At 39.0% G+C, this 12,630-nt stretch overlaps 1 protein-coding gene across 1 annotated transcript in view; it reads right to left on the bottom strand.

The window, feature by feature from the left end:
- CNTNAP2 (contactin associated protein 2) overlaps positions 1 to 12,630 on the bottom strand; it is a 2,308,807-nt gene that overhangs the window by 982,620 nt on the left and 1,313,557 nt on the right. The window lies entirely within an intron of this gene.

Genomic DNA, 12,630 nt, shown 5'->3' with positions numbered 1-12,630 from the left:
CAGTTGTCCCTCTGTATCCACGGATTCCACATTTGCAAGTTCAACCAACCTCAGATCAAAAATATTTAGAAAAAAATTCCAGAAATATCCAAAAAGCAAAACTACATAGCATTTATGTTGTATGAACAATTGCTTACATTGAATTTACATTGTATTAGGTATTATAAGTAATCTAAAGATGATTTAAAGTTTATCAGAGGATGTGCATAGGTTATATACAAATACTACATCATTTCATATAAAAGACTTGAGCATCCACATATTTTGGTATCCTAGGGCGGGGTCCTGGAACAAATCCCCAGCAGACACAGAGGGACGACTTTACAATAACCAACCATGTGAAAAGAATTTGTGTAGGGTGCTTCCATCTAACTTCAGATATATCTTTCTTTAAGATTTTAAATATATTTTTTAAATTTACTAATTTTCAAAAGCTTGAAGTTTCAAGAAAAAATAATTTACTTTGAATTCATGTCCATTTGCTCAAAGGGGTCTTCACTGAAGTGTGTCCATGAACATCATTGTCATGTTGATGAAGCCTTTCTGGAACTATGCCAAAAGGTCAGAGATCATGAAACTACTGGAAGAGAAGTTTAACAGGCACCACTTGTGTAAGGCAAACTAAGTTAGTCTAATGTGGTACTGTACTTAGAGGGTCTCTCCTTATCACAACTGTAGATTCAATTCACTTCAGTTCAGTTCAGTCACTCAATCGTGTCCGACTCTTTGCAACCCCATGGACCGCAGAATGTCAGGCCTCCCTGTCCATCACCAACTCCCAGAGTTTACTCAAACTCATGTCCATTGAGTTGGTGATGCCATCCAACCATCTTATCCTCTGTTGTCCCCTTTTCCTCCCACCTTCAATCTTTCCCAGCATCAGGGTATTATCAAATGAGTCAGCTCTTCGCATCAGGTAGCAAAAGTACTGGAGTTTCAGCTTTAGCATCAGTCCTTCCAAAGACATCCCAGGGCTGATATCCTTCAGAATGGACTGGTTGGATCTCCTTGCAGTCCAAGGGACTCTCAAGAGTCTTCTCCAACACCACAGTTCTTGGGCGCTCAGCCTTCTTCACAGTCCAACTCTCACATCCATACATGACCACTGGAAAAACCATAGCCTTGACTAGATGGACCTTTGTTGGCAAAGTAATGTCTCTGCTTTTGAATATGCTGTCTAGGTTGGTCATAACTTTTCTTCTAAGGAGTAAGCGTCTTTTAATTTCATGGCTGCTGTCACCATCTGCAGTGATTTTGGAGCCCAAAAAAATAAAGTCTGACACTGTTTCCACTGTTGCCCCATCTATTTCCCATGAAGTGATGGGACCAGATGCCATGATCTTCATTTTCTGAATGTTGAGCTTTAAGCCACCTTTTTAACTCTCCACTTTCAATTTCATCAAGAGGCTCTTTAGTTCTTCTTCACTTTCTGCCTTAAGGGTGGTGTCATCTGCATATCTGAGGTTATTGATATTTCTCCCAGCAATCTTGATTCCAGCTTGTGCTTCCTCCAGCCCAGAGTTTCTCATGATGTACTCTGCATATAAGTTAAATAAGCAGGGTGACAATATACAGCCTTGATGTACTCCTTTTCCTATTTGGAACCAGTCTGTTGTTCCATGTCCAGTTCTAACTGTTGCTTCCTGACCTGCATATAGGTTTCTCAAGAGGCAGATCAGGTGTTCTGGTATTCCCATGTCTTGAAGAATTTTCCACAGTTTATTGTGATCCATACAGTCAAAGGTTTTGGCATAGTCAATAAAGCAGAAATCAATGTTTTTCTGGAACTCTCTTGTTTTTTCAATGATCCAGCAAATGTTGGCAATTTGGTCTCTGGTTCCTCTGCCTTTTCTAAAACCAGCTTAAACATCTGGAATTTCACGCTATGCAAATAAATCTATTTACTGATTAAAGATACCACAACTGAAAAGAGAGACCACTTTTCAGATACCATAATTTGCTACAATTTTTTCCCGATTCACTTTTTAACAACATTCCAAACTAATGCACACGTATTTCCCACCTATTCCATCTGCACTTGCTCCTGTTCATGTAACATTCCTTTTGATGTAAACAAAATGAAATTCAAACTCTAATCAGTTCCTCGGTGAATTCATAGACACAAGACAACAAAGAAGTATTTATCTCAAATTTGGCAATAGGTACCTTACAGAATTTAGACAAGGTTATCTAAAATCTTAAGCTTGTTACCCTCTTTAAACTAGTTTTTAGGTAGTATAAATATAATTACAGGAAGAGGAAGTAGTTTTGTTCATTAACAAGTGAAATAATAATAAAGAAATGTTCCAAGTCTTAATAAAACTGTTTTCCTCGCACAGAAATATCTATGACTCCTCTCCCCTTCTTCTCAGGTCGTGGATTATTTAAATAGCAAAGGATAATTCTCAAAGAAAATGTCATTTTTAAACTGCCATAATAAATATTAATAGCCTTCTTTCATTTTTATCCTGATTTCTATTTTAATGAAAGTAGATAATGTCCAATATCAATAAACCAAAGAACAATGTGAATTAATAGTTTTCCCCTCTTTCCTTCCCTTCATCTTCCTTCCTTTCTCTTTTCCCTCCCCCACTTTCTCCTTCCATTATTTGAAATACAGAACACAAAAGAAAAACATGAATTCTACTTTACTTTTCAAATTAGAGAAGTAAAGAATAAAGAAAGTAAACATTAGATAGATACTTACTGTAATCATTTTAAATAACTTAAAACCCTTCATCATATAAATTCAATAACAACTTGCCAGAGCAATTTGTTCTGGAGTCATTGGTTATGGGCTTGCTGATTGAAACTGTACAATCCAATCAGCCAGGTTTTTTTATTTTTTTATTTTTAATGAACCATTTCCATCACCTTCAATTTCCAATCTTGATTTCTTTAAGTGCAGTGAAAACTAAAGTTACCAATGAACCTGTAAGTTTTGATATTTGCCATGGGGTCACAAAGAGTCTGACAGGACTGAGTTACTAACACTTTGTGCATATCTAAACTGATGGTTGGAGAAGGAAATGGCAATCCACTCCAGTATTCTTGCCTGGAAAATCTCATGGACGAAGAAGCCTGGTAGGCTATAGTCCATGGAGTTCCAAAGAGTCGAACCCGACTTCACTTTCACTTTCAAACTGATGGCTTTATTTATTTTGCCTTTCTAAAACCCTTTAATTTGGCTCCAATGGAAATGATTTTTTTTTTTTGTCCCTACCTACGTGAAAGTGTAGTTAATATTTAATTAGAGCATGTTATTACAATAATGAGTATGACTTGCATAAATGAATCTGGGAATGAACACTTGACTCCCACACAACACTTGGGGGAGTATGAGGAGTGAAAAATGGTAGCCTACTAGCTCCAATTCTTCATCCACCAGGCTATGGGATCACTACTTACATTTTAAAAAGCAAACAGTGAGTGTCTATTAATCCATAAAGTCAGTTTAAGGGTAGGGTAGTCAAATGAGTTCTTAGAGTTCATTCAAACTTTTGCAATATAACTAAGAAATTGACAAAAGCAATTATCTTAAGAAAATGTTTGTTAAGAAAGAGGTTTTAAATATATTCTTTAATCACTTGCTTTTGTTTTTAGCCTTCAGGTAATCTAATATCAAAAGCAAGAAATAAAATTTAATGACTCATTTAAATCTCTCTGTAGTTGATTTAGCTACATATTAAAATTATTTATCTTTTTCCTTCCTGCTTATCTTCAAACACATAACTGCTTTCTGACATTGCTTTTATGCACCAGGCCTTCCTTGGGATTCAAATGTCAAAGCATAGCTATATGCCACACCAAAATCAAATTCAGTTTTCTTTGGTCCTCATACATGGAATACATCAAAGAGGAATAAGGGTGCTGTTGAATCTTAAAATGGTTAATTCAAGCTTGTCTTCCCCTTTTTCTCCTGGGAGGGTTATCTCCTCTGACATTTCTCTACTACATTTTCTTATTAAAAACAAGTTTTGTCCCTCTAGTACTTTATTTGTACTTAAAAGTAAAGCCACTCTGAGATCACTTCAGAGAGGCAACTGATTTGAACATGGGTTCACCTGGTGTGTAATATTTTAGGTCACTGAATTTATATATATATATTTTGCTACAATAGATGACTATGGTTTGAATGTTTAAGTATAAACAGGTAACTCCTCTCTGGATCCTTCTAGAAGAAACCAAATGGCTCTGGCAATGCAATTAAAGACCAAAGGGTTACCCGGGGTTAACTTGGGAGTCCAAGAATGTTTATACAAAGAGACATGCTTCTAACACCAAAAATGAATCAGATCTAGCCTGAGAAAACATGGCTTTCCATGAAACTACCAATAAATAATTTTGACTTCCCTTGTGGCTCAGAAGGCAAAGAATCAACCTGTAGTGCAGGAGACCCAGGTTCGATCCCTGGGTCAGGAAGATCCCCTGGAGGAGGGCATCACAACCCACTCCAATATTCTTGCCTGGAGAGTCCCATGGACAGAGGAACTTGGTGGGCTTATGGTCCATAGTGTCGCAAAGTCAGACATGACTAAAGCGATTTAGCATGCATGCAGTAATACATAATTTAGCTCAAAGGAGGAAAGAACACAGCCATTTGCAATATAAAATGGATGGGGTTCCAGATGGGGAGTAAACGGAGATAAGGTGAGAAGACAAAGCAGGTAACAGTAAGGAAACACAGTATGAATGTCATGTAAGAAAATTACGACTGGATTAGGTAACTAGTCTTTTTAGTATTTTTTATTTTGAGCTGGGGATCTGGTTTTAGGACCCTGAATACCTTCTATCCTATGGGTATTTTTGAAGGGGGTTTCCTAAAAAGAACTCTAGCTTCACACCAGGAAAATTGCTTGCTGGCTCCAGTTCTCAGGGAATGAATTCCAGCTGACCTGTTCTTTGCTGCTTTGAAGTCTGATGGGATCAGAGCCACAATGAAGTCAGACTTGAACAGGCGTGAAGTTCCGAATAATGTGAAGTTCATCTGAGAGACTTTCTGCCTCTTTTAAGCACTTTTGCATAATTACTATGAAGGGAAAGTAAGATATTCCTGGAAACCTACACTTTGCTAATAAGAATCTAATGATAGAAGACAAAACGCTTCCCAGTGTAATAGAAGCAGGAGCACAGCTCGACACCAGTCTGATTGACATGAACATTTGTAGAGACGAATGGAAGGCATGGTCAGGCTGGAAATCTATGAAAAGATGTCAGGCCCACTGGGTGGTGATTTGTAGGCAGCAATATCCAGGGGCAACAGAAAATCTGGCATAAATAGTGTCACTACAGAAACACCCATGTTTGTGAGACACACTTTCCTTTTTCCTATAGTGGAAATAATTTTTAGATATTTCAAGTCAAAGTTTTGATTTTATTTATCTTTCTGGTTCAGTTGATCAATGCCATTTTTCACAAAGAGGCGGGGCTGGGAGAATTTACCTCTGGACACTGGAATAGGGGAAAAAACAAAAGCAAAAACTAGCAGATTCAATTTTGTGGATTCAATTTTGTGAATTGGCATTGAAAGAGCCCTGTCTTTGAGAACAAAAGAGAGGAACGTAGTCTTAGGACAGCATAAGGTCTGATCAATGACCTCCCTCCACTAGCATTAAAGTTCCAGGAGGAAAAGTTCCCCGAGTGAGCCTCAGTGAGTGCATATTGACTGAATGGATCGAGCAGAGACTTACAAATCCTCTGGCGGTGGTGGCCGGTGCCTCCCTTTCCACATTTGGGAACCTGATTTCTAAGAGGCCCATGTCAGCTTGAGTTGTACAGAGTAGATATGGAGCTGAGGCAGAGGGGGCCCTAAGATAGTCATCCCCACTCCCCACACCCACAGCCAGGCACACACCATCATTAATTTCAGCTTGTACACAGTTTGCGAAAGATCTCAAAATCCCTGAGTGGCCCAGTGGGGTATGTGAAAATGCTTGGATGGCCGGTAGACAAGATAAAGGACTCAGGAGAAGATCTTTGCCTGGAGAGGACACAGATCTTGAGAGACCAACCATCTTGGTTTACTCAGAACTATGGGGCTTTCTCTAGGTCAAAGACCCTCAATCCTGAAAGCAAGATGGTCCCTGGCAAACTGGGATGAGTTACCTTCTTACCCCAATCCCCAAACCTGAGCCCAGCACAAGCCAGGGCTGATCCCACAGCCAGAAGGAAGAACTGCAGGGCAGTGGGACTGGCTCCTAAAGACCAAACTGCCAGGGCACCCTCAGGGGAGGCCAGAAGGAGCCTGAGCAGAGCATGTGAGTGAAACCCACTCCTCTGCTGATGTGACATAAGTTGCCTGGGCCTGACCCAAAGCTAAATGGGAAGAGTCAAGGAGAACACATAAAATGGGATAGTAGCCCCAAATGGGAGCTTGGCTTTGACTAAGTTTGAATTACATATTGACTTTTTATATATAGATATAGATGGATATATAGATAGTTATTAGGGCACCTGAATGTATGTGTTCCAATTCTTTTTGCTGCTATACACTGGAAATGGGAGCTTATGAACAAATGAAGATCAATTTTAAAAAATAAAAAAAGATGCTACATGCATTCTTCATCTCAGGACTGTAAATCTCAAACTTGTTGTATAAAGTCATGACCGCCTTCTGAATTCTTGGTATTAATCTACTTATGCAATGTTCACCTTTCCGGCAGAATTAGCTTCGTCTTGAAGCATCTCACGCTGTATCTATCCAACTCTCATTAAAGTGCTCTTATAAAAAATCATATACTTATTCTTTCCTTTCAAGGAAAAGCAAATCAAACAAACTTGGTAGATATTCTGGAAAAGAACGCATTGGATTAAAAAATAAAAACTGGATCTGTGATTACGCCCTGCCATCCAAAAATAAAATGAAGACTTAATTACTAACTCAGAAATAGGATCCAGTCTACTCAGTTTCTCAAGGGGTAATTTTGTGGGCTGCACTTAATCCGCGATGTTTACTCTTCCTTTTCCGCTCTCTGTGCTATCCAGACATTTCCTGGTTTTGTTTCTTAATATATTTACATGGGAGGTTATAGAAAAGGTAAAGAAGACTCTAGTTAACTGCTTTTTCTACCAGATGCTGATTAACAATATGAATTTGCTTTGTCCTCTAAACAGCCATTTAGTCCCCAAGTTCCAATCTCTAAAGGACATCACTGGCATGCAGCTTAATACATCTGAAAATAAATGTAGCATCTTCTCTTTCAAAGTCATTTTCATAATTAGGAATTTGTTCCTCTATGTTCTGGTAAAATGATGGTATTGGTTGATTTTAGACATGGAGGATGAAGAAAGCACAGATGCTTTCAGCTCCGATAAAAGTAATATTTGACTCACGGTGATTTAAACAAACAATGGTTGCTTTTCTTCCAACACAAAAAGGAGGGAAAGTGGTTACGGACTCTGGTTCACTGGAGCTTGGAGCTGTATGATCAAGAAATGGTTTCTATATTTGAACAAGGACAATGGCGGGGGGCTGGTGTGGAACCTCTGTATTAGAAAAACAAACGCTTTCTCAGAACACTTTATCTGACTTCTGCTTACCTGTCATTAGCTAGGACCATGACACATCACTGCTGTGGATGACAAGGAAAATCTCTCTCTCTCTGGCAGCTAACCTATGAGGGTGATCTTAGGTTTGATACAGAAGTCACAGCTAGCAAAACAGTCTTTTCTGCGACTCAAAACAAAAATTTTGTCTAACCAGTCATGAACACCACCTACTTAAACTCAAACTATTTTCACACCAGCTTCTTCACACGATGTGTCCTGAATTAGAATTATAGATAAACAAACCAAATACGAGCTCTACAGGGATTCACAAATTCCACCTTATGGTGCAGCAACTCTTGTAGTTTAAAAATTATGGCCAATACCTGCCGGGACCCTCCTAGGACTTACTCAGGCCCCCAAACCTCTTTCCTCACTCGCTTCCTCCTCCACGTCATCTGAGATGCCCCTTGGTTCTCTTTTGGTTCTCCCTTGCAGGAGGAAGTGCATAAGGCTAACTTTAATAGGGATGTTTCTGAAGGCTTTTTTTGCTCAGATTTTCACACCCAGAAAGAGGATAGAGGGAAGTGGGTGGAGGACAAGAGTTGAGTCGGGTGCCTGGAGATGTTTGCCACAGAGAAGGAAAAATGCCAGGGCACTAGGAACAGATGATAGATGGTACTTGTGCAAGGAGAAGCAAGATTATCTGCTAGATACACTCTGGCAACTGATGGTTTGATGAAGTCCTCTTCCTTAAGAGCAGGGTCTCACTCAAAGGGTAAAGCTACAGGCTTCTGATGTTGGAAGAGGCTTCTTGTCCACTACCTACCCTCTCCCTTTCCAGTTCTACAGCTCTTTATGAAATACAGCTGAAGAAACCAGAGGTCTTCAACAGATAAATGTGATGATCTTATCAGATGCAGCATCTCATTGCTTAATCGGCAGTTATGTGCTTGTGAGATATGTGTATCCAACTGTCTTCTTGAAATGTCCACTTAGATGTCAACAGACCTCTCAACTCATGCCCAGCACTGAGTTCCTGATTTTTCCTTCGGCCCCATGACTAATCTTCTCTATCACTAGCCTTCTCATCAGAGGACATGGTAACTCCTTCCTTCCAGTTGCTGTTATCAAATCATTTGGGGTTATGTCTTCTCTTCTTCTCATGGCTGGAATCTAGTCCATTAAAAAGCCCTCCACCGTCTCAGTGTACTCAGAACTGACCACATCACACTATCTCTTGTGCTAGCACCGTGGTCTAAGGACACAGCATCTCTCACCTGGATTACTATCACTGCCCCCCAGCTTCTACCCTTCCTCTTCCCACAGACAAGGGTTAGCCTTCAAAACTATAAGCTAAATTGTGCCACTGCTCTACTCAGAAACCTGCAGTGCCTCCCTACTTCTCTCAGAATAGAAGCCAGATCCTTACAATGACCTGTAGGTCTCCAGGACCTGACCTCTATGATTGCCTTGGCCTCTTCTGGGGGTCTGCTCCTTGTCCTTCCAAACCTGCCACCCAAGCCCCTTGCTGATCCTAGATGATGCCAGGCAGCCTTGTTTCATTGACTAGCCTTTTTTCCTGGAATGGTTTTTCTCCAAATTGGTGAATTCTTTTACCTTTTTCGGGCTTCCCAAGTGATGCAGTGGTAAACAATCCACCTGGTAAACAAGTAGAAAGTGAAGTCTCTCAGTCATGTCCAACTCTGCAACCCCATGGACTGTAGCCTACCAGGCTCCTTTGCCATGGGATTTTCCAGGCAAGAGTACTAGAGTGGGTTGCCACTTCCTTCTTCAGGGGATCTTCCTGACCCAGGGATTGAACCTGGGTCTCCCGCAAACAGGTAAATACAAGAGACCTGGGTTTGATCCTTGGGTCAGGAAGATCCCCTGGAGTAGAAAATGGCAACCCACTTCAATATTCTCACCTGGAAAATTCCATGGACAGAGAGCCTGGCAGGCTCTATGAAGTTGCAAAGAGTCGGAAAACGACAGAATGACTGAGTATACATGCATACTTCTTTCAGGTCTTGAACTCACGAATGAAGCTAACATTAATCAACCTATTTAAACTACAATCCAACACCAATCTCCTTAAAACGCCAGTCCTCCTTGATTAGCCCAACTTTTTTTTAAATGTTAATAGCACGTATTCCTACTAACTTACTATACTATTTATTTATCACAACTTTGCTTCCTCCCCTTCTCCCAGAATGCAAGCTTCACAAGTGCAAGGATCTTTGTTTTGGTCAATGATTTGCCCTAAGTGCCTAGAACAGTGCCTGGAACCATAGATGCACTCAGAAAACACTACTGAAGACATAATTCTGTAGCTTGGCATGCTTGCTCTCTCCTTGATTCAATGTCATGTTCAGAAAATAAACAAAACAAGGTGCATGTAAATCCACTCCCCCCTCCAAAAAAAAAGAAAAAAATTCAAACCATAGAATATTTCAGTATCACACACAGCAAAACTCCTTTAGAATAACCTTCCCAAATTATTTTCCTAAGTTCTACTCATAAAATCAATGCAGCTGCTCCTACAATCTCTAAACATTTTATAAAAATCACACTTGTGATTTCTATTTTTTATTCTGTTTTCAATTTTCCCTTTTTAAATTTTTTTTCAAAAATAGCTCTCAAATCAATCAAGCTGAAATCTGAAAGGATAAAAGTAAGAAAGAGCCAGTGTAGGGCTGCTTAAGGAGAATTTAGGTAGTCTGAAAAGAAAATGGTAGAAAGACAGTTGCAAAGTTTCAGTTAGTAAGGGTGTAAGACCAAACCAGAGATGAGCCAGAGATGTATCATTAAGAAGTAATGGATGGGTCAGAGCTGTGTGAAGACAAGGTAATGGCCCTGGTACTCTCATACGCGAAGAAAGATTAAGGGTGTGCTCAACAATGAGCACCTCGATGATTTGAATAAGGTGAATATAGTTCTGAATTCTACATGCAAAAACACAACACTTCTCAGATTAAGACAGAACTGTGCACATTTTAGGTGAAAAAGAAATCTGCTATTTCATACACTGTTAATTACTGTACAGAAATCACTGCCCTGGTAACCATTTCACTATATATGTTGTACACCTGAAGCTATAATATAATGATATAGGGCAATTATATCTTAAAAAAAAAGAAGTCAATGCCCTCAAAAAATAAGACAAGCAGAGAAGGTATTCAATAGTGGATTTAGGAAACTTGCGATGCATCAGAGGTGATTACTTCTGCATAGGCACTCTTCCAGGTTAGCACCCTGCAGGATAAGAAAGATGTGTTTCTTGTTCTGTCAGCTACAGGGCACTCAGCAACACAGACAGTGGCATGATGCCAGTTTGGCAAAAGAACACTTTGTATATTCCTGTACCTGCCCCAAACTGAAATTTGCATCCCTAGTCTACACTGTCTCTTGTGTTCTTCTCCTTACCAGGAGAGCCTGGTTCATTTACCAAAATCTCACCCATTCTTTTGGAGACATTTTAACTTCTAATATTGCCATGGGTGTACAACAGTGAAATCTCAAAACTTCACCCACACTTCCTCGGTAGCAAACAATTTAAACACAATTCCCAGGAAACATGCTGTTTAGAGTGAAATAACAGCATCACCATAAAACCTAGCCAGTTTACAAAAGCTAGATGAACTAACTTGGGTATTATTGACAGAAATTATTGTATCATTAAAGTTACTGACATAGAAAATGAACAAGGTACTAAAGTGACTCATATACTGTCTATTACTAAGAGGGAAAATCTTCCTGTATGGAAAATCATTATGAAAATTTATGAATACACAGAGAATATCAGAATATTTGTTCTTAGAACATGCATTTTTCAGTTTTTGTGATTATTACCACCACTTGCTTTAGGCAGAAATAACAACTATATCATTATTGATGGTTCAACATTTAGGAGTATATTTTTATTAAAATTGTTTGTTGCTCTGTTTAAGTATAAACTGTTTAGGCTATAAGTACCTATATTTGCATAAATGCAATAAAAATAAGCACTATGCTATGCCTTATTATAAACATATTAAAGCTTTAAAAAGTTACATTCTACAGACATCATAAACTCTAATTTATCATTCACATGAATACTACTTTATTAAGATTATATAAAGCAAGCTTATTTCATAATAGATGATATTTTTAAGATTCATTATATGTCTATACATGACTTCCCCAAGGATCTTCTATTAAATGAAGTAAGGTTAGAAGAGACTTAAGGTCTATATTTTATTGGGGACAGACTGAGACTTATGGAACTTTAGTTTTCAAAATATAAAATTAATTTTAAAAATTTCAGAATAAGATAATCTTCTTATAAAAGATTTGAAAATAGGATAGACCATCACCTAAATCCACCAGATTACATTCAACCCATAGTTAGATGTAGTTTGTTTATGGGAAATACATCTCAAAATGAAATATTTTCATGTTGTAATAAAAGGAACTTCTTAGACGTATCTTATGGTAGTATATGTAACGCTGCCATAATATTTCATATAAAAGTTGTATCTTTCCACCATGTAAGAGGTCAGCTAAGTTTTTATAAAAAGTCACCCCCCCCAGATTTGCAAAAACTTATAAGGATGAGATCTTGTAATATTTTACTATGTCAATTTTATAAGAAGACTCAACTACACTAAATATCCTACTTCAGTAAATCCCCATATTGCCTGCCAATAATTTTCAACATTTATTTTCCTCTAAGAGGGGGCTTTTTATGGGATCATACACTGAGGATGAGTCATGATCAAGACAAAGAGAAGGGGGACATTTCTGCTGTGGGCATAGTTTATACGCATGCTGCTGCTGCTGCTAAGTCGCTTCAGTCATGTCTGACTCTGTGACCCCACAGACGGCAGCCCACCAGGCTCCCCTGTCCCTGTGATCCTCCAGGCAAGAATACTGGAGTGGGTTGCCATTTCCTTCTCCAATGCATGAAAGTGAAAAGTGAAAGTGAAGTTGTTCAGTCATGTCCGACTCCTAGCAACCCCATGGACTGCAGCCTACCAGGCTCCTCTGTCCATGGGATTTGCCAGGCAAGAGTACTGGAGTGGGTTGCCATTGCCTTCTCCAGTTTATATGCATAGTTTATTTAAAAATAAACTGAATTCCATTCCCAGCTGTCACTTGCAAAAT

The sequence above is a fragment of the Bubalus bubalis genome, chromosome 8 (assembly GCF_019923935.1).
Source record: "Bubalus bubalis isolate 160015118507 breed Murrah chromosome 8, NDDB_SH_1, whole genome shotgun sequence".
In the NCBI taxonomy this organism is placed as follows: domain Eukaryota; kingdom Metazoa; phylum Chordata; class Mammalia; order Artiodactyla; family Bovidae; genus Bubalus; species Bubalus bubalis.
The sequence above is the reverse complement of the archived record's forward strand: the minus strand, read 5'-3'. Positions and strand labels throughout refer to the sequence as shown.